This window comes from Vulpes vulpes, chromosome 2, assembly GCF_048418805.1.
Source record: "Vulpes vulpes isolate BD-2025 chromosome 2, VulVul3, whole genome shotgun sequence".
Taxonomy (NCBI): Eukaryota; Metazoa; Chordata; class Mammalia; order Carnivora; family Canidae; genus Vulpes; species Vulpes vulpes.
Genome location: NC_132781.1, coordinates 132,013,059 through 132,036,496, shown reverse-complemented (window position 1 = coordinate 132,036,496; position 23,438 = coordinate 132,013,059). Strand labels below are relative to the sequence as shown.

General features: G+C 42.3%; 2 long non-coding RNA genes across 2 annotated transcripts in view; both read right to left on the bottom strand.

Moving 5' to 3' along the window:
• The window catches only part of LOC140597948 (uncharacterized), a 174,728-nt gene that overhangs the window by 99,728 nt on the left and 51,562 nt on the right, over positions 1-23,438 (bottom strand). The gene's annotated exons all lie outside the window — the stretch shown is intronic.
• The window catches only part of LOC140597949 (uncharacterized), a 40,798-nt gene that overhangs the window by 5,192 nt on the left and 12,168 nt on the right, over positions 1-23,438 (bottom strand). The gene's annotated exons all lie outside the window — the stretch shown is intronic.

The window sequence follows — 23,438 nt, the reverse complement described above, 5'->3', positions numbered from 1 at the left end:
AATGCTTTAGTTAAAACCTTGACTAGGACCTATTGTAAGGGGGAAAAGCAGAACAGGATGAATTAATAAACATGCAAAGTAACCCCTGGCAGGCCCTATAAAAGCAAACGCAGAGAGTTGTCTGTTAAGGGGAAAGCTTCAAGACTGGCCATTGGTAAAATAAAAAGGTTACAAACCGAACCCGGAAATCAAGACTCTTCTGGCGAACAGGCCTGATTTGAGAATAGTTGACTGGGGCAGTGGGGATGGAAGGAATGTGAAACACAGGAGAGCTCTGGGCCTCGAGACCCGGGAGACTGCCTTACTAACTGTGGCCAGTGAATAGTGTCAGTCATGTCAGGGAGCATTTAAAGGAAACTAGCGGAAAACTGCTCTTGGGTGGGCCCTGGAGGTCTCTACAACAGGGGAATATGGTACTGCAACAGTAGCCTGGTAAGTCTTCGTGTCTGGGGTGTGGCAGGGGAAGGATATTTGGAATTAAATGCACTTAAAATATGAGTTGCACACCATGTGTAGTGATAGTCATTTAGATTCCCCTAGAGTCAGGCAAACTAGCTGTGAATCTGACAACAAGATGGATAAATTATGATCCTGACAACTCAAAATCTGGCAAGAGCTGGAGAACTATTCCAGTAGTAATGACAGAAATAGGTCAGGCTCGGACTGAGCCAGAGCTAAGGAACAAATATTTCTAGTATTTTATGCAAAATACTATTCAGCCATTCTTCTTTCAGTTCAGGGAAGCTCAGAAACAATAAAAAACAGTATTTATATGACTTTGGAGGAATTTAGGAAAGCGGCCAGGACACCGGAAATCAGGAGGATCAATGGGTGAAGATGGATTTATGTTGTATCCTTTTAAGTGGTGCTGTAATCTCAGACCTCAGGTTCTGCCTTCAGAGTGACATAAACCTAATAACCTTCCCCAGCCTTGGAAACATCTCTTTTCCTCCAATCTCCAAGGCGATTTCTTCCGCTTCAATCTCTTGAACTACTGTGAACCACAATACAAATACTGCCTTGCTCTATAGATAGCGCAGACACCCTCAGTTGCCTACCCAATAGTCATTTCTCTCTTTCCCCTTGTAAACAAAACCCCAAATTTGCTTGGCAAGGCATCCTCTTCTATTTGGCTGTGTGCCTCACGGGACAAGCCATGGCAATCCTGTTTCTTTTGGCAGTCCTTGCTTAGGAGTAAGCAGGGAGACCATTCTGTGTACCACGATGTGAGAAGGAATCTATTGGATGGAAAGGTTTCTCAGCTTTAAAATAAGAGATGCATGAGCAAAATCGTCATTCTGCAGCTGATTCGCACTGTCATGGCTCTACGTGCTTGAAGCCGGGATAAGTTATATAACAAAAGGTACTAGTCAAGGAAAAGTCAACTAATGAGAGCAGAGTAGAAAGGCAGAGAGAACTAACATCCTTGACGTCATTAAGGCCAACAAATCTGCCAAGCCGGAGCTCCCCATTTTTAGGACTTATAAATGTTTTCATTGTTTAAGTGATTTTGACTTGAATTTTTTGGTTTTCTATTACTAGCAGCTGAAAGTATAACAACTGTTAAACAGATATGTGTGTATTTATACTCCTCATGTTAGATTTCATAATAAACACCTTTGTTATTACCCACAGTGTCTGCCATACACCAATGTCAGAGAATGCTGGTTCCTTGAAGAGGCAAATGCACGGATGGATAGATCTGCCATTCTTAATACTAGCTGCATTCCCTCGCCTAGTAAATCACAGGTGCATAAACCAGGAATCTATTCTAGATGCTTCCCTATTCTCCTTTCTCTGTAGCCAATTCTTCTCCAAGTTCTGTTCATTTCTTCTACATTCATCTCAAATCCATTTAATTCTCTTCATCTCTACCACCATTCTATTTCAAGCTACCACCATGTCTTAACTGGACTAGTGCAGTAGTCTCCCAAGTAGCTTCCTGAAATTTCTCAAATCTGTTTTCCACACTGCAGCCAAAGGGAATCCTTTCGAATGCGAAATCCCCTACTTCCCCCACCTCCATCCTTGATTCAAGGATAGAAGAACAAAATTCCAAAATTCATAAGATTCCACAGGTCTATATGGCCTGATGCCATCTATCCTTCTAGGCTACCTCTTCCCCTTGATATTCTTACCACAGGCCTCCTGTTGATTCTTTGATGTACCCTACTTTGCACATACTATTCTATCTGCCTGGCAGGCTCTCCCCTCCTGGCACCCCTCCACAATCATATACCTGTGAGTCCCACCTACCATTTTTCAGGACAGTCTTGCCTTTCTTCTACTTTCTGAGTAGCTGATTCTCTGTTGTGCCTTTGCTAATTCCATATACCCTCCAGTCATAGCCAGGATGGCCATACAAGTTCAGACACTTCTGATAGTGAATGAGGGTACTATGAATAATTACACTGAGACAACATGCAGGAAGAGAGATTTTCCTGAGATAACAGAACATTTGGTCACCTCAGTCTTCATACTAACTTTTTTGGTTTTAATTTAAAGTCTGCCTTCCCCAGAACTCTACATGGGCAGACAACGTGTCTTTATTTTCTCACCATCACATTCTCCATGCCTAGCACAGTCCAGATTCAATAACATTTGTTGGAGGAACACTGGAAAGGATTATAACTCAGCTCATTTTCTTTTCCTATTTTTTTAATAATCTTCTTAGACCAGTGTTGATGCAATGTTATGCTTTATTCTTGTGTATTTTTAAACATCTTATCATTTTTGCATGGCATTGCTTTATTGCTGACTCATGCATTTAGTTGACAAGTATCCACTGAACATCTAGAATGTGCCAGGCATGCACTAGATGCTAGGAATACAATAGGAAACAAGACACAGTTCCCGTCCTTAAGGAACTCACAGTCCTATCAGGGAGCTACTTGAAGTCCACTAGGATTCTAGATCAGTTTTTACCATGTTAATGCTTAGGCAATCAGGGCTTGACCTAAGCATGAAAGAGATGATCTTTTTTTTCATTTCCTTCTCATTTGTGTCATTTCCTCCATGTCAGTTTCAAGATCAGTGCTTTCATGATTTCCATTTCTTCCTAACACCTGTCTCCAGGAAACATTTAGCTACTTTACAATCGTTTCAGATTCTGTCAATATATTAAAAATCGTATTCATGCATATCAATTTCCAAAAAATAAATGGAAATCTCAAGGTGGCTGAAATGAAGAGCAATGAGTTTAGGATCTGATCCCGAAGCTTCCCCATGAGTGGTTATCAAATTCAGTAATAGCTAGTAGTTTGGGTTTTAACGCATAGGCCAGGATATGAGGTTATGAGTTCAATGAGACACTGACTGAGAGCTAATATCTCTTCACGAAGCTGCAATACTCAAAATATAGCCTTGGTAATGAGGGGCCTAGAAAAAAGATCTGCCCACCTTATAAGAGAAATAAATAATGAAGTTTGCTATTCTGGGCTATGGAAAAGGAAAAAAATTGTTCCAAGAAAAAAGAAAATCTCAGGCCTCTGCCTCATGTTGTATCAAAGTTAGAATGTACACTTCTGTCATGGTTTGGGAATTGTCATGATTGGAAATTTACATAAAAATTAGTCCTGGGACAGTGATATCTCTAGAGTAGGTGATAGAAGTGAACAGAAAATCTCTATGGAATGGCACTTTTACAGCTTAGGCCACACTGGATTTTCACAGGAAGGTTTCCACCGAAGGTGAGGTTATAATTCAAAATAGAGGTACAAAAACATAAGGGTAAGTACTCAGTAACCTACAATAGTAGAAGTTATTATTTCAAAAGATGTCTTAGGTGGAATCTCCTGGAACAAGATTTTGAGATGGAGATTTGCATACCGGAGGTTGATTAGAGAATAACCTAAGGAACACATTTGAGGATGTGAAAGGATTCAGGCAGAAGGAAATACAGTGATACAGTTGCAACAGAGCAGCCATTTGATCTCATAAGGACTTTTGGAATTAGGGGATGATCTTTAGGAATATACCAAATTGAGACAACAAAACTGGGCCTTTATATCCCAATATCAACCAGCCACCAGATGCAAGTCGCCCCTGAGAAGAGGTTGTAAACCTTGGAAATATGGCTCCCTTTGGCCAAAGACAATCCCCAGAGAGACCCAGAAGTGAGCTAGCAGCAGCCAATGCATCAAGCCACAAAGATAGAATGTCTCATTCCTGGAATTGGAGATGAGAGGTGGGGATTCTGAGCAGCACACATCAGCACCATGCTACTTCACTCCTGAGCTGCCCAGATCCACTTACATTTGCATTTTGTGGAAAGCATGTCCCATTTGGGAAGAGCACTCTCAAGATTCTGGTTGGTCTCAATTCCTAAGGAATCATACAGGGGAACTAGTGGAGAAAGCTTGCAGATCTTACTGCTGCAACTAATTTTAAAAGCATAACCCGTTTTCACCATCTCCTTTCTTTACTACCCATTCTAAAGTCTCCTCACCCTTGGTTAGCACCTGTCATGGTCTTAGTAACTTAACTGGTGGAAGCCATGAAGGCCTAAGTTTCTAAGCACTATGTCCTTCTGAGGTTGTGTCTATTGCACTTATCCATTAAGCACCTCAATTGGGCAGTACAGTATCAAGACATGCCTCAATTGCTCACTAAATGTGAAACATAGTCTTCCTCTTTTCCATTAGATAACAGCAGTTCTATTTATTCCTGATCAGTGTGACCCTTGCAAGGTTGGTGTGTCCTTTCTTTGCCTACTGGTCTCTTGGCATGAGGAACCCTAAGTGACCCAGTGGCAGCCAAATTAAAAGTAAAATGGGACTACTACTGTGTTCCCTGGTGGAAGCAGTCCACCCTCCGGGAATAAGGACTTCTATCACAGGAAAACACAGGAAAAACAAATTCCAAAAGTGGGTCATTGTGAGTGATAGTAAGATAAAGGGACATAAAATAGAAAAGAGTTCTTAAGAAATGTGGTGGATAGAATATGAAGCTCCAACATTTTATCATATGAATAAATATAATGTGAACTCTCCAAAAAAAAGAGAGAAAGGTATAGAATGGGAAACAAACAAAGTAAAAGTATGAAAGCAGAAAATCATATGGTGGAAATAAAACCAAATGTATATAATCACAATAAATATAAAGGATTGAACTCAACCACTAAAAGGCAGAGATGATCAGATTAGAATTAAAATCCAGTTGTATAAAAGGGACAGCAAAACATAATGGTACAGAAAGATAAAAAGGTAACGGATTAGAAAAGATTTATGAAAGAAATTCTTGTTTAAAAAGGCCATTGTGTTTTTTTTGTATTAAACAAATTAATCTTTAAGGCAAAACAAATTTTTATGGATAAAGATGGATAAACAAATTTTATGGATAAAGACATGCACTTAGCAGCACAGATTCCAAATATGTAAAGAAATTCAGGGTTTGGTGGCAGGCTATTAAAGTGCTACATCTCCTGGAAGTTTTGCATTTTCACAAGGCTTAGTACCTCAAGAAGAAAAAAGCAAATTTAAAAGAGTGGGTTTTTTAACCCTAACTATTCAGAAGCAAGGTTAACATAAATGCTCTGGAAAGTGATGAAACAGGTCCCTTTAATCTTCTTTTGTTTGTTTGCCAGTACAGCTGTGTTTATGAAGTTGAATTTTTGCTTATTAATTCTAGGAAGTAAATTGAATAAATGAATTGTGGGGTTGAGCTAAGCTCTCATAAAGAAATCTAAAACCTGAGCCTATTGTTAAAGATACATACATCAGGGTAGATTTTCTATGTGAGTTTGTTAGGAAACGGACACAATTTTTGAGAACTTTCAACTGGCTGACAGCTTGATAACAAAGCCAAATTCTGGAAATAAAGAATATATATATATATATATATATATATATATATATATATATATATATGCTGTTCTGTCTTTTTGTTTTGTTTGCTTGGCTGGGAAGTTTTTCTTTTCTTTAATTAAAATAAATCTCAGTGGTATAGCTTATATAATCATAGTCTCAATCAAAAAGGTCCTCCCCATGGACTACAATTCTACGAGAACCACATACCTCTCATTTACAATATCTATTTACAAAAGCAGACAATCTCTTCTCTCTTACATGTAGGTTCTTCTGCTTCTTTATACCTCCATGATTTTCTCACCCATTCTTGCTTGTCCTTTCTCAAATGAAAGTGAAAAGGAATAAATGAATCAGGACTTAAATCAGGCAGGATTTTGTAATCAGTAATACTGTGACAGGATGAGGAGGTGGAGAAAGGGAGCAGAGGGAGGGAGGAGAGAGGGGAGAGAGAATGTGGGTATAGAAGCTTTTGCAGGGGATGTAGACCTTGGGAAGGGAGGTGATAGATATATTCTTGATGGCCTCACCAAAGGGGAGATTTGGCTGCTAAATTTGACCTTGCTCCCAAGTAATTGATGAGACGTAACAATATCATCAGAATAATGGTAATGAGCTATAGATGCAGACTCTCTGCCTGTGGAGATTGCAGGCAAAATAGACTTTAAGGGAAAACACATTATTCAGGCAAAGAAGACTCATTTCATAACTTCCCGTTAGGAAAACTTTGATGGGGTTATTTGATTGTGGTGAGCTCAGTTCTCCCACATCTGAAGAGTAGGAAAATTCAATGGGAAAAAAACATGTTCCCCACTAGACTTGGTGGCCATGTCTGAGCCTCCAATCTCCTTGCTCCTGTCATCCTAAGAGGGAAATCTCACTAATGCTTCAAAATCAGGTTCAACATCAAGTTCATTATTAGGCTCTGTCTTAGACTTTGGTACTCCTTCTCTGATACTTGAAAAGGCCAAATATTTTCCTAGTTGTGGTTTTAGAATAAATTAGCTTCTTCATTTCTGCTTTCTTTGTATTCCTTCTTGAGAATGTTCCTTTGAGGAAGATTTTTGTGTTTCTATCTGCAGTAATCTGACTACACATTTTACAGCTAAGGCATCTCATTTCTGGTCTGTAGTTTACCTTGTTAAATGGGATTTCAGTCATGCATCTTGAAAAGCTCTGCCTCTGGAATTTTGGTTTACCCTTGTGAATGTTCTCACTGACTTTGGAAGCAATTCCTCATTGTTGTTGGATTTTTTTTTTTAATCTGTGTGGCAGCAGCCTTTCTACCGGTGTCTACCTTTTATTGATTTATGGTAATAGATGACCAGCCCCTTCTTTTCTGTCACTTACAGGTTGACCTCTTTAGTTGAGGTTTTTCTAAAACTGGCACACAAGGTATAAGAACAGATAACCTTGTAAATTCAAAGGCTGGTTCCACTGAGTTAAAAATCCTATCATTCCAAGATGCTGGAACTTGATGCTGATGAAAATTGAAACACACTGTTTGGTTCTTGGTGCCTCACACTGAGAGTTATTGCCGTAAATCTAGGTTTGTAAACCTGGGTTTGTGATATCTCTCTTTTAGACCAGTGGGCTTTAGATTCTGGTGTGCATCAGAATGAGGCAGCAAGCAATTAGAAATACAGACTTCCAAGCCCAACCTCTAGATATTAATTCAATAGATCTGTGGGGCCCTGGGATCTACATTTTAATAAGCTGTTTGGGTGATTTGATGCAGATCATACTTCAGTCTTCATGAAACAAGATGAGAAAGAGAAAAGTATTTCCTGACTCCTCTATGGATTTGCTAGAAGTTGTCCTGGCACTGATTGCTAGGCCCTAGTGTTCTCCTGATGAACAAAAACAATATCTAAGTCAGCATCAGACAAGGCTACTCTGTGATCAAGATGGATCAAGACAAAAACAAGATCATTCTGTGATCATATCTGAACACAGACAAAATAAAAAATAATGTGCAAACCACCAAATACCAAAGACTCCCCCGCACACACTCCCAGCTAATATGAGTGATCTATGGTACTTTACCAGTTATAGCTTTATCCTCAGTATATTCTGTCCTCCTTATCGATAAATTTTACTAAGATACACAATCATAGGATTACTCTTGCTTCTTCACAGTATCCAAGCCAGAGCAAAGCCCTGGTGTCATAAACCCTCCTCAAATCACCCAACACAATCGTACCTGTAAGTCCTTTCTAACGCCTCCTTGTGAGATGCCACCATAGGCCCCATAGTGTGCTTTCTCCTTCACTGCAACACATATTAAAACCAACTTGTTCTGCTACAGGTATGTTCCTGATGGTCCTTGGCTGAAGGCTATTGACCAGAGCTAATAGCTAGACCAAAACTGTCCATTCTTTCTGTGTGCCCATGGTGTACTCACTACTTACGGCTACTAAGCAACTCAAGGACCTTCCTTAAAGCATTCCTAGGTATTTGTGCTCTCTGTGATAGAAATTATGGGTATTTACTGTGCTAGTCATGACCCACACAGTATGGTACACACAAAGTGGGTCATTGAGGAGAGTTCAATGAACTTGCAGTGGCACTGTCAAAAAAAAAAAAAAAAAGATGAATTACTGGACACTAGCAACAACTGTGAGCCACTACCACCCCTAAACCTGAAGAAGCAAGAGCAAGGAGAAACTAGCAGAGACCAAGCCAGTCACAGAGGAGGCCATCCAACAGGAGCCAGAAGGGCAGGAGCTGGGGAGACAAACACCCTGACTTTGCTCTTTTCTCTCCCGTCAATCTTTTGCCCACTGTCTCTGTAGAGGCCAACGGGAGTCAAGGGCAAGAAAGCCCATGATACAGTCTATGTGATCAGCCTCCAGAGACCAGAGCAGAGCATGAGTGGAAGGGCAAATGGAGACCAGGCAGCAGACTTATAAAAAGTCCAGTCTCTTTATTCAATAACCTGTTTATACCACCTGTGCTGTAGATGTGGGATGTTGGCAAATATTACATAAAACAATACGCCTAAGTTATGGAAAACAGATTCTTAATCCTATGAAAACTAAATCAAATGCTTTGAAAAGACTAAATGAGAACAACAAGAAACAAACGATTGTGCCAATGATGCACCAGATACCGTTCTAAATAGTTCCCATGTATTTTATTAGTTCCCTATTGCTGCTGTAACAAATGATTTCAAGTTTAACGACACAAAGCAAATTTATTCTCTTACTGTTGTGGAATAAGAACACTAATTCCAAAATGGGTCTTAGTGGACTAAAATCCAGGTGTCAGCAAAGCTGCATTCCTTCTGGAGGCTCAAGGGGAGAATCCATTCCTTGTTTGTCCAGCTTCTGGAGGCTGCCCACATTCTTTGGCTTACATCTCCCTTCCAGAAGTCATATCACTCCAACCTCTGCTTCAATCAGCAATCTCCTTGGATTCTCCTGCTTCCTTCTCTCTCTTATAAGGATCTTCCTGAATAATTCCTTATGATCTCCCATCTCAAAAGATTAACTTTTTTTAAAAAAGATTTTTATTTATTTATTCATGAGACACACAGAGAGAGAGAGAGAGAGAGAGAGAGAGGGGCAGACACACAGGCAGGGGGAGAAGCAGGCTCCATGCAGGGAGCCCGATGTAGGACTTGATCCCGGGACTCCAGGATCACGCCCTGGGCTAAAGGCAGGCTCTAAGCTGTTGAGCCACCCAGGGATTCCCCAATACCCTTTTTAAAACCTAGAATTGTCATATAACTTAAAGCATTTAATTTAGCTAAAAAATTTTAGTCCGGGCCCTGGACTGAAGTCGGCGCTAAACTGCTGAGCCACCGGGGCTGCCCCTCAAAAGATTAACTTAATCACATCTGCAAAATCTCATTTGTCAGGTAAAGTGACAACATACACCCAAGTTCAGGAATTAGGCATGTTACTTCCTACAAACAAGGACATTCTTCTCTATAACCTCAATATAACCATCAAAATCAGAAAATTCACATGGATACATTACCATCATCTAATCCTCAGACCCCATTCAAGTTTTGACCGTTGTTCCAATAATGTCCTTTATAATAGAAGAATCCAGTTATAAACCACACACCGCAATTAACTGTCACATCTCTTCAGTCATCTTTAATCTGGAAAAAGTCCACGACCTGTACTTGACTTTCATGACATTGACAATTTTGAAGATTATAGGCCAGTTATTTTGTAGACTGTCTTGTAGAATGCCATTATGAATTTATCCAAGGTTTCCTCATTTCTTTTATTCGGGAGTATCGTACAAGTGATGAAGTGATGCCGTGTCCTTTTTAAAGCATTTGATCAGATAATGCAGTTTTCATTTGTCCCACTACTGATGGCATTCACTTGAATCACTTGACTAAGGTGGAATCTGAAAGATTTTTACACTATTAAACTGCTCTTTTTTTTCCTTTGTAGTTCATAAGTATTTCGTAAGGAGATATTTTGAAACTAGGTAAAATGACCCTGTCATTCATCCAGCACTCAATCCATTCATTCTTTATCTCCAGAAAGACTCATAGTTTTATTCATGGGTTATAATCCATTGATATAATTGCTTTAATGTCACCAATTCTTCCAATAGCATCTCTCTCAAACTGGCTTTATATACTCCCATCATTCTTTGAGCACTTTCTTGCTTATGAAGCACAAGATGTTTGGGGCTCCTCTTGTACTTTCCCTGGCCCGACCCTGGAATCACCTATTTCTCTAAGGAGTCCTAGAGTCCTTTCAGTGGGGCATGGGATTGGAAACCAAGATGTGGGCACTAGATAGTGTACTTAGCTCTTTTGGACTCCTATAGTGGACAGAGCTAGGGAATATATGTTACATGTATACTTCTATTTCTAATATATCAAAAACCATCAGCCACTCCAATTTCAAACCAACCTCACAAGTCCTTTCTAGTTTCCTACCTTTTTATATTGGGTCAAGGGGTGAAGCATTATTTTGCCTACATATATTAACCCACTTGATCTTTACAACAATCTTATGATTTAGAAAATCATAGCCTGATCGTCCACAAACACCATACCATGTATTTCAAATGGTCCAAGAAAAAAGTTCTATATACTCCATTTGCAACTTTTCTGTAAATCTGTAATCGGTTCAAATTTTTTAAAAGTTTGTACTAAAACAAACAAAAAACTTCTCTGTGGATTACCAGACTGTGAAATACAATAGTGTTCATAGTGTTCCCAGTAATCTGAATGTGATAAAAAACATTAATGCATTTTCCAAATTGGGGGAGGAGAGGGGAGAAAGAGAGAGGAAGGCACAGAATTTTAATCTAAGAAGGGTGGGAGGGGGGAAAGATGATCCACACTGCCTTATCTTTAACAACCTAGGCTAGTGGTTCAGAGTAACAATCTTCAGTGTGACACTTCATTCATCATTTACATACGGCCATTTGACAACCATCCAGGCCTAAGGTCCACTCAAGAGCTGGAGGATCCTGATTAGCTAATCAGCCATCTTGGCTGAGACACAGCCCATCAATGTGATGGAACATATCGGCCTAAAACTAACCACTCAATGAATTTCTTAAGGCTTATTCAACTCCCTCATTGTGAGAAAAACAGAAACATGTGACGACTCACTGGGATCTCTCTCTGGTCCAAGTCTCTTCCTTTACAAACAGACAAACCCAAGCACAAAGTGGTTAAGAATTTTAACAAGGTTTCACAGCTATGGAGTGGCAGGACTCAGAAAACCCTCAGGTTCCCATTCACATCATCGATGGCCTGCCAAAATTGCCTCGTGTGCTCACTGACTTTGTTGTATGTAGCCACAGACTTCACCAAGTGGCAATGGAAGCCCTCTTCATGCCAGGTGATTAGGGCTGGTGTTGTTTGGTTCATTACTAAAGTCTGTCACAATGGGAAAGTCCTAATGTTTACATGTTATATATAAACCTAAAACATTTTATTTGATAGTTTTTCTTTGCAACTTAATTTCCCCATTAGAGTTCCATGGGTTTTTTCTTGTGTAAGTCAGAATCCATCATCTCTGATTTCCACTCTGTGTTTCCTTAAAGAGGAGCGATGACAAAAAGACATTTGTTCAATAGTATGAGTGCAGGACCATTCTGGATGTTAATTTTTTTCTCTCTCTTTTAAAATTGCCTCATCCACATATAATTCAAGAGCAATTTTATTAGCTGTGTGACTTGGGCAAGTTCCTTAGCCTCTGTGTGCCTCAGTTGCCCTTAACACTCTAGGCTCATCTTGCATTTTCCCAGCCCTGGCCCTGGAATTAGGCATTGCTCCAAGGAGTCCTGCCTCCTTTCAGTGGAGAATGGTATTAGAAACCACAATCTAAGCACTAGGTGTTTTGTTGCTGTTCCCAGGTCTTCACAGGAGACAGCTAAGGAGCATACGTTATATTATATAAATATAAATATATATATATATATATATATATATATATATATATATATATATATATATATCTCTGTATCTCTGCATATACTGAAAACCATGAGTCACACTGGTATCTCCAATTCCAAACAAAGACCACGAAGTTTGTTCTAGTTTTCTCCCTTTTCATATTGTAACTCCTTTCTCTACCATGAATAATAATTTAGCTCTCCTTATCCTTATCATATTTACTTATCAGATCAATACTCCTGTATGTAACCAACCAGTATTGTTTCCACAACCCTCCTCCCCCCATGTGGACTCTGTCACCACATGCCTCGTCACCTCTCTGCCACAGAAAACCTACAACCCTCAGTGGGCTCTGACGCCCCACACTGGGCCAGTTCCCTGCATGGACACACTTGTCACCTTACTCATGGTCTGATACCCTATGTCAAGCTACTCTTCTTCCTCCTTGGTCCACTCGGCTCTACCACCAACTCTGGGCTACTATGGCTTCTTTGGGAGTAGATGCCAACTTTACTTTGTATCACCTAATGAGCTTAGGATTGAATTGTTCAGAAATAAAAGGGGGAAGAGGCAGAGGAAGATCCCCTTTTTTGTTTTTAATACACTTTCTGTCAGTAGGGTAAAGAAGCAGAAGGCACTGTTTGCAGCCAACAAGGCAGTTTGGAGCTTCACATCTTGACCTGTAGTATGTAGGGGAAATTATTTCTAGATTAATTTATCCCCCAAAGTGTGTTGTCACCAAAAGATACTGATCACTTATTCACTGAGAGGACTCTCAGCATTCAAATATTCAATTGCTATTATTGTCAAGATCACTTATTGATAGATATTGTTTCCTTTTTCACTTCATTCCTTTGTTAGCAGAGAGGCCTTACCTGCCCCCATGTTATGGTACTTAGCTCTTTATGCACTTCTAGATAGATTCCTGAGGGCCTGGTACACGTTGATATGATACAATTCATGTTGCCTTAGAAGTCAGACAGATTTGTCTTCAAATCACTAATTTATTGATAATTTGAATTATAATTAAAGATACAGATATCTCTTTAAAATTAGGTGTGTATGTGCATATACACACACATACACACATACTCACTCACTCACCCGCACGTGCCACGTGATAAAGTATTCTCTAATGCTTTACGTTCCGACCGGGCTGACCTTGATCAAGTCTCATGCCTGTGTGTGTATCTGTTTGTCTCTTTGTTCACTGGTTTTCCTTTTGAGACTTGAGACCATACGAAGAATTTCAGGCATGTAAAAACTGATCAATAACAACAGTTCGGAAAAACCAGAAGATTAATTTCTCAGTGAAATTTAAATAAATGCATCACCTGTTCTTCTCAGAAGTTTTTGAGCCCACTAGCATTCTCAATGGTGTCCTCCCAATGGCCTTCTCATTATAGCCAATATGCTATTTCAGGAGAGGGGAGGGAGAAGCAACACCCCGTAAATCTGCTTCTTTCTGTGCTCAACTTAACCAAGAGTACATCCTGCCACCTACTCGTGTCAAAGTCCTCATGGGTCCTGGCTTACAGGCCTCATTTTCTCTCAACCATTCACTGTTGAGTTGTGAGATACCCTATTCCCTCCATGTTTCAAAGACCACTCTGAGGGAAAGAAAACTGGGAAATCAGCAAAAAATGTATTGGTCCAGTCTGCACCAGTTAGCTGGAAAAAAAAAAAAAAACCCTCTGTTGCCACGTAAAAATCTTCTGCAGTATCCTGCATTATGCTCTTGTCTTTGAACCACTTTGGTTGAAACTGCTTTTTCTTCCGTTGTTTTTATTGTAATTTCATCGTGCAAAACCCTCCCTCTGATTTCACTGGAGTCTTGTGCAGAGTGAAGTATAGCCTCTCTGTCCTGTGATGAGATGGAAATCGTTATCCTTGCCCCCACGACACCAGAGGAAAATGGGAACTGCACTTGTATAATCATCATTGTACAGACCACATAAGAGAGGTACAGAATCGCTTCCTTTTTAGAGGATTTAATTAAAATCATTACTTAAAAATAAGTCTTGTGACAACATCATGATTGGGCTATTTTCAAACTGGAGAACACCTATGAGAATTCTGGGATCCATGAGAAAAGTGTCTCTTCTTAGCTCCTACATGTGTGTTTGCAGAACTCAAAAGTGGAAAGGACTCTGTTAATCTTTTGGTATGGGCTACACTGATTATTTTACGGTTGTCTAAAAAGGGGAGGCATATCGGAATAATTTAATATTTTGTAATATTTTAGAGGGTCATTATAAGACATTCTCTTTTACTCAGTAAGGATTAAATAACCAAGTCTATGTTTTTTATTGCTGATTTCTACGATTAAAGCAAGTACATATAAGCTGAGCTGATTGCAATATAAAGAATTATTCTCTTGGGTCCTACTTGTATTCATTCTCTTTCTACATTTTAAAAACCCATTCATCAATTACTCTGCAGTAGTACCAGGACTTAGCATGCGCATATTATCTTCTCATATTCCATCGCGGTCTTCCAAAATCACGCGTGTGCATGTGGGTATGTACACACCCGCCCACACTCACAAACACATACACACACATGCAGGCACTTATAATGGCATCCAAACATATTTACCCATAATTACATTCTAGGCGCTTTATCGAACAGATATTTTTGCATTCATTTGTGGAAGCTGAAAAGAATCCATGCTAATGTTTGGAGTCTTAAAGCAAACTGTAATCTTATAAACAGTGAGGTGAACCTCAGAGGCAGTAGTCTTTTGATATGCAGCATAAGTGAAACGCTGCATAATATAAAATGATGGCGCTATTAATCCTACGGCACTGGTGGTGCCCAGCCCCCCCCCCCCTTCGCTATTGATACCAACACCATTGTCTCTGGCTTTAAACTTCATCAGTATGCAAACGGAGTGTCACTATGATGGGTGGTAACTTGGTTGGATGCACTTTCTACATTTCTGGCAAATGAGTATAATTATTTTCAGAGCTGCGGGCAACTCATGCATGTTTTATCCTCCATCTGGACCAGCACGGTACACAATAGTGATAAAAGATGATTTTCCCCCTTGGATGTTCACAGGCCATCATCGACACAGTCCTGATGAAATGGCCATGTATCCCCTAGCAGTTCTATATCTGCCACAGCTTGACAACAAAATTATTTCCCCATAGTACTAAAACACTTCAAATATTCAAGCCCTCTGTGCATATATTTGTGTTTTGAAGCATTCAGCGTTAACATAATGTGGTAATTTATAAACTGACAAATTAACTATGCAGAAATCACAGAGAGGCCTTATGAGGTCTGCAAAGCAGCAGAAAAGAAAGCAGAAGCTTTTTGCGCTCTGTAATAATAATAATCCTATCAACTGTCGCAGATTGCCCGGCCTCCCATTGTTAGAGCCGCTCGCTCTAAAGCCTGCTTACTGTAGGTGATTCCGCCCCAGCCGCCGCGCCTCCAGCCTCGCCAACCAGGAGGCTCGGCTGGGGCTCCATGTGCCATCCTCCTCTGGGGTCCAGGGCTCGTGGCGGGGGAAGGGGGCACCAATAAAAAAAAAATGCAAGTTGCCCATATTGATCACTTGGAGCCAGAAATGGTTGTGTGGGATGGAATTTGGGGAGGGTGAGATTTGCCTTCAAGACAGGAAGGGATTTTAGGACTGGCAAAAATCAATAACAGCAAAACTGAGATTATGCATGTGAGAGTACGATCGGCCTTCTTTGTTTCGTGCTTATAAAATCATTTTAATGATTAAAATCCATCATCTTGCTAGCCCGCTTAGCAAGCACTGGCGATCCTCGCAGACCTACTATTGATCCTTAGACAGGCAGCTGAATGGAGGCAGCATTCATCAAAGGACGCAAAAGAGTGCATTTTCACTTTTATTGTATTAGCTTAATTCTCTTTCAGATGGACTAAAGACTAATTTTGCGAGACCAAGGGGAGAGTCTGCGGATCTTCTGCTGCCCCCATCTGTTTAACACGTAGATTCTTAGAAGGCAGAACAAATTTTTTTAGAGGCAAGAAAGTATTCACAAATTCTTTGTAAACACACAGAACATTCCTTCACGATATGCCCAACCAGCCGCTCCTCCTTCCTTCTCCACTACGCCCAGCTCTCCACCCCACCGCCCCCAGTCACTGCACATGCACGCGCGCACGCACACACACACACACACACACACACACACACCGTCCTTTAAATGGTATGTACCATGCTACGAGGCCTACCAAACATCAGACACTCTTTATCAGCAGTTGTGCCAGGGTCTCCATGGCAACAGTATAATAGATTTGCCCTTAGTCAATCCCAGAGGCCACATTGAAGCGCAATGCAAAATTTGCTGGGGCCTGAATTCCTTTCAAGCCATGGCTCATGTGTCAGGAAACAAGTCAATGCACAGACAGCGCAGTGCTGAAAGATGGAGAGGAACCTTTTCTCTCCACTGCTGTTTGCTCACAGTGACATTCAGAAGCTCCAGCCCTTCTAGATTGCGTTGCTGTCTTGTTTTCTAGTTATTAATTCACTTCTTTGGGTGGAGAAGAGAGTGGGGGAGGGGAGCGCCATGCTTTGCAATACTAAGCCACCAATGAAAGTGCAAAGCAAGCTGCATAAAAACGCAGCGTGCATCTCAGCCTCCCAGGTTATAGAGGATTCAAGATGGCTGAAGCCCACCAAGGCCTTGGGCGCAGCTCTGGGGGGTTGGAGGCACCCCCCCCACTCCCCGTGTGGAGCGGGCCCAGCAGCCCACACAACCTCCTTGACCCACCCTGGAGTGGTATTTTGTGAGACTCAAGCAACCTTCCCCAGGGAAGGAGGGACAGAAGAGTGGACACATGCCCTTGTCCCAAAGCCAATCTCGGCAGGCAGCGGGAGAATTCCCGGGAGCTCACACCTGAAGTTACACTGTGGCTAAAACAAGCACAGCTTCAAAGTTAAACAATCATTTGTTTCAGGTTTATTTTAATCATTAGCTTTGGGACTTACAAGATGATTACTTTGTGGGTTAATTATTTTCTGTGCTTGGCTTTCCAAACCTAATTGCTCAACTTCATTATTGTACATCGCGATCCATAGCCGGTTCCTAAAATTACCTGTCCAAATATTTTCCCTCTTGATTCTCCCGGAGAATTTGCTATTTTTCTCCCTGACTTGGAACTTTGCAGAAATGACTTGGTTGGCAGACACTTGTGTGATTTTGAACACTGAACTAGAGACACTACGGGCCTGTGAAAAGACTCCATCGGTGATAGGATTTGAAAGAAGACTCTTAAGGGGCTTTGCCCAGATGAAGCCTGATTAACTTCAGGGCAGTGGTTCTCACACCTTAACATGCATCAAAAGCACCTGGAGAGTGGTTAAAACAATTTCTGGAGCCCTGGTGCCAGACATCGGGAGTCTCAGGGGCAGGGCCCAGGAGTCAGCATTCCCAGCAAAGTCACAGATAATGCCAGAGCTGCTGGTCCAAGGACCATGCTTTGGGAACCAGAGCTTTTGGCCAATCTCCATAAGTAAAAAGTTCCTCAACCTCACACTTGAAGTTTGAGTGTTTACCATAACTTTGACTTCAATACTCTTCTAGGAGGGCATTACCTGTCATCCTAGCATGATTACTCCCTTCTCCAGAGGATCAGACCCCCGGTTTCACCCAGCACCTGGGAGACAGGGAGGATGAAAGCAATGGGGAAGAAAAAAATCACCAGGAGATCGGGATATATCCTCAGGCCTAACAACATGCCTGCCACACATTAGGGCTTGATCAATACTTTTTTTTTTTTTTTTTTTTTGAATGAATACATGAGTGAGTAAATATGATAGAATTTCAAGGCTTCCATACTTCAGGAAAGAGATCTGACGTCCAGGATCTGATTCTCTGTGTTTTATTTATATTGAAATAAAGTCAAATGTCATACATCTGTTTTTAAAAGTGGCATATGAATTTTTGTGGAGGGAGATTAAATAGTACTTTAAAATCTTCTAGGAAGCTGGAGCCTTAGGGATGAATCATTGTAGAAAGCAAAATCCTTTTATAATTAAAAACATTACTCTCTAATTTATATAGTTTCATAAATTTAGGTTTTCTTCAAGTGGGAAACACTGCATTTTCATGTCAAGAATCACCAACTTTGCTTCTTACTGCACAAAAGCGTGTATTGCTGCCTGATGTTTTCCACTCAGAATCATCATTTATTTCATTTCCAATTCCTGCTGATTTGACCCTGAAATCTGGGTCATTTTAACAAATAATTAGTTTCAACAGCAACAAACTGTGGAGTTGATAATCATACCACTGACATAAGATGATTCCGCTCCCTTTGACCAGAGTATGGTTACCTATGCTAAGTGAGCCCTGCGCTATAGAATGACACCTGTGCGGCAGGGGGGGTAAAGTGTGAATTACAGTACGTGCCTTGTGAATTACCTCATCTACCATGAATTCACGATAAGACAGTGGAGGTATTTTCCACCGTGCCTTACGTTACATCTTCAGTCCTGAGTTTTTTCTTCCCAGAACAAGGCCAAGGGCAGGGAAGTGAGCAGCCTCTGAGGCTGGGAGCCTACGGGGCCCCTCCGCCCTTCCAGCAGGCAAGGTGCAGTGGGAACAAAAAGCACAGATTTCTCTCTCCCACCGCGCCCCTTGCTTTAGTCCTCGAATAGTATCATCCCCCACGGGCTGGTGAGAAAGAAAATTCTCTTAAAATAAATCCAGATATGCAGAATTGTAGAACTGTTAAACTAGATCTTTGAGAGGGTGGCTCTCGATGCCTCCTTTTGCCAGAGAAGGGAGATCCCAAGATCATGCAAGTAGGTGGTGCCAGAGATGGGGTGTGAGCCCAGTTGCCTACACTCTTGACAGATGTCCCAGGACACCTACTCCAGGCTTTGCCCTCCCTGGAGGGGAGCCCATCACACGGCTTGAGTGGACGTCCCCTCCCACACTCCCCACCTGCCACAGGCTCCCTGGAAGGGAACGTGAATGCAGAGTGCTATCAACAACTTTCAATTCCACAAATATTTATTGAGCACCTGCTGTGTGCCGGGTGCTGCACCACACTTTGACAACACCCGGATGAAAGGACACAGCATTTTATTACAAGGTGGTTACAAGCAGGTGAATCTATTTTTCATCACCTTACAATAGCTGTCTCCTCTGTAATACTTTGCAAACTGGTGTATGCCCCAGTATGTCTGGAGCCACGGGTTCCACTGGTTGTTACCTCCTGACGTTTCCATTTTCCTTGATTGTAATTACACTATCTCCTTGATTTTATGACATAGATTTTTTTTCTAATTCGCTTTAAGCTTTGGAAGTGTGGACGGACACCTCTGACACTCAAAGTATGCATTCAGTTGATGTTGCCCTCTTTCTTTCTTTGTTCTTTCTTTTTTTTCAGATACAGATTGAGCTTCATCTTCGAATGAGATCTTCGAATTGAGGAGAGCAAGGAACTTAAGTTGTTGTTTTTAACGTTGAGTATTTTAGGTCACTGCACAATGCATCAGTGTTTAAAAGGAACGCCAATACTTCAGCAAAGGCCCTCCTCTGTGGAAGGTGCTTCCAGGTTCTGCCTCCAGAGTCCCCTGTATTTGGACTTTTAGCTCCTCTGCCCCTGCAGACACTTCAGGGGAAACCGAGAAGCCCTGGTTTAGACGAGGCCGTGTTTTAAGTGCCAAAGTGAGGACAGGAAGACATCTGTGGGACAAACCTGGTGCTGAGCATTCCAGTCGGAACCTGGCCCTGAAAAACCATGAGGCCACTGCTTCCAGATGAACTCACTCATTTTCATTTTCTAACCATTGCTCCCCCCGAGGAAAGCTGGCCTACCATTGCCTGCTCTCTTGTGTTTTTCCACCTTGCCCCTTGCCTCGGTTCTTTGTGAGCAACACAAACTTTGGACCTGCCTCGTCTCACTGTCCTGCTTGGCCACCTGTCCAGCCCTGTGTTGGGCAGTAATGACCAGCAGACCGTGGCTTTCTCGCCGAGTGGAGCCGACGCTCTGTGGACCATTGTTTGTGGGGCCACACTGCTGTCCCCCTCGCTGCCCCTATAGGACACTCATCAACAGCTGTGAGAGGCTTCCCATCCTGGCCCATAGAAAAGGCAGGCCTGGAAAGGCTTCTCAGAGCATCAGTTCAGAGGTCCTGCAACCAGCCAGACAATACCCGATTATTCAACGGGCTCCAATTCATTTTCCTCTGCTCCTCCCCCACCGTTACCCTTGAGAGAAAACTAATTTGCAGAAAAATAGCCCCTGCCAGCTAACTTCTCCTCCTAAATGTATGATGACCCCCGAACTCTAGTCTCCGTGGGTACTTGTTCTCAGAGCAAATGTGCAGAGTTCTGAAAAGCAGGCTTCTCCTTTAAAGACCTCCCTCCCCCGTCTTAGTCGGGGAGATGCTTTCTTTTCTTTTTATTCTTTGCTTCTCTTTTTAACACGTGTGCTGAAATTGGCACTTTCTCTTAGCAGTTCACCCCCTTCCCGGGATGAATGCGGGCGGCGATGGCGAAGTGGGCACAATTTTTCCAGTCCCTGCACTAGGTGACCCCGTGGGTGATGGATTGTATGGACCAGCCCCACCTTCCATATCACTATTTAGCAGAGCGCTGGGCCCCGGTGATGCATGGTGGCATCGGGGCGCCCTCCACAAGCCGGGGCGCCCGCCTCCGCTGTTGTCTGAGTAAATAATGGGGCTAATGGCATTTGGTGCAAATGAGACTCCTATGGAACCCACAGTGTGGGCTGATCCCCTTCTTATTTTTCTTTGTCAAGAGCCTGCTTCGGCAGGCAGCGTGGCCTGCCCTCACCGTCTGGGGGAGGAGGAGGCAAGGTCTCCCGGAGTTCAGGATTTTGTAACTAATATTGAACACCAGCGAGAATGGATGCCAAGGTCGGGTTAAGAATAAAGAAAATTGATTTGGAGGTCAGGGTCACCATGCGAAAGGCCCCGAATGCTGCCAAAATATTTTCCTTATGCTGTTTTTGTTATGGAAAAGACCAGGTCTGCTTAAGAAGGCGAAGAGGTGGGAGGTGAGTGAGGCTGGAGAGAGACAGTCTGAGAGACCGGAGGGCAACCAGAGCTCTAGGATTTACGGGGCGTGGGTCCCCAAGTTTAATTTGCCTGGCGTTTGCCCCCCTAGCAGAGGCGCGTGGATGGATAAACACTGATGATCATGTTGTCCCCCCCGCAGAACCGGGCAGTGCTGTACTCTCTCTCTCAACCTCTCTCTCTCTCTCTCTTTCCCTCATTCTCTCTCTCCTGCAGCAAAGAAGCTGGAGACAAATTCCTCCAGTTGTATTTGCAGGGGTAAGCTCTTTCATGCATCACTGTGATTCCACTTTTCGCCCATGCCTACAACATACCTGCACCGCAGGGCTGTATATTTAAGCAAAATCCCGTTATTATTGGAGCTCTGACCCGATTTTGTTTCTATATTCTGAAGTAGAAAAGACTCCGGTGGCATGAAATTAGCAACACATTCTGCTCGTGTGTTAATTGTGTGAGAGTTTTTGGCAGGAGAATCTCTTAGCACTACCCGGAATTTATTTTTTATTTAAATTTGGTAGTGATTTCATATTGTGTTTAAAGAAAGGTACCATGGCTTAAAACACTTGGGATTTACTGTATGTTCAGAAAAAGAAAAAAAAATCTGCCTGATGCAGCGGTGCAGAAGGAATTATGTAATTTTTTTCACTTAGCAGGGAAGCTGCTAGCATTAGATTTCTAATTCATTACAAGAAATTGGCATTCCCATGAGTGGTTTGGGTTGGCCTTGGACCCCCGTACAGTATCCGAATGCAGTTGTATCTGGCCAGTAGCAGATCACCTGCTCTGATAAAAGCAAAAACACATGAAAAAGAGAAAGTCCAAATCTCCCAGGACAGAGTGGCTACTTTTCTCTAATGGATTCCATTTCTGAGTTCTCCCGAAGACCAAAGGGGACATTGTATGACCATGGTTGCCCCCAGGAACACGAGGAGGGGGAGCAATTCCCAGAAAGGGGAAGGGTGGGCAGACAGGCCAACAGATGTGTCCCACTAAAGAGAATGGACTCTTATCTTAGGGGCAGAAGGCAGCTCTGGAAGAGGAAGAAGTTAAGATAATGATCACTGAGGACTTACTCTCTACCAGCTATTGTATTGGCTGACATATGTCATCTCATTACCCCGGCCACATACTAGGTACGTGATTCTCTGCTCCTGGCCTCCTGCCCACCTCCCTCTCCACACACTCCCCTCCTTGCCCATCACCACCACACCACTGCCGACCGAGAGGCTCTGCGCTGCCCTGGCTGGCTATGAGTTCCTCCTTGTCCTTCAGTCACTGTGTGGCTCAGTCTAGTAGTTCAAAGCCAGACAGACAAGGGTTCTTCTTCATGGCACTATTGCTTCTGTAACAAGTCCTTCTCCAGAATAACAAGCATGGCCTGGATTTTATTTGTGGTGTGGAGTAGAAAGACATAGACCAGGACTCCAACTCCAGCTTCCTCGGGTTGACAATCTAATCCGTAGTTCTGGGTTTTTGCATCTGAGAGACGGACAGACTTTGGGCCAGGATTAAGGAAGGTAATGGATGTAGAGCTCTCAGTTTTGGGGCTGGTCCATGGCCTCCTCAGATCCTTTTGCATCCTGACCTCACAGGCATGGCAGTCACACGTACTGACCCCACATTGGAGACCAGACACCATGCCAAGCTAAGCAGAAACAGAGATGTCCCCAGACCTATGCCAGGTACGTACTGTGGTGTATGTACCACCCCTCATTTAACCCTCACATAACCTGGAAAGGGCTGTATGACCATCCTCCTCGAAACCATGCCTTGATGAGCAAAGCCAGAATTTCACCTGGTTTGTCTGATGCCAAAGACTCTTAACTCAGTGGTTCTCAGAGCTGGCAACATGGAAAGCTTTTAAAACATTGATACACAGACCCCCGAGCCCAGACCAATGGGATGAAGGTAGGATTGAGTATCTGTTACCTTTAAAAGTCACCTGAGGAATCTAATCTGATGGCCAGTGAGCTATGAAAGCATTGTCTTAATTACACTCGACCACCTACCTTATCTACCACTGGCCGTTCACACAAACTAGGACGTCTGAACTAAGAGAGGAATTTCAAATGCTGGCTGCTCACTAATAATTAGACTAGTATTCACCACTTAAGAGAGGTCTACTGTGGCACAGACACTTTATGCTACCTTGACTCTCATAGCAACCATGCAGGAATGAAATGTGGTCAATTCTCCTGGTTCACAGAACTTATGT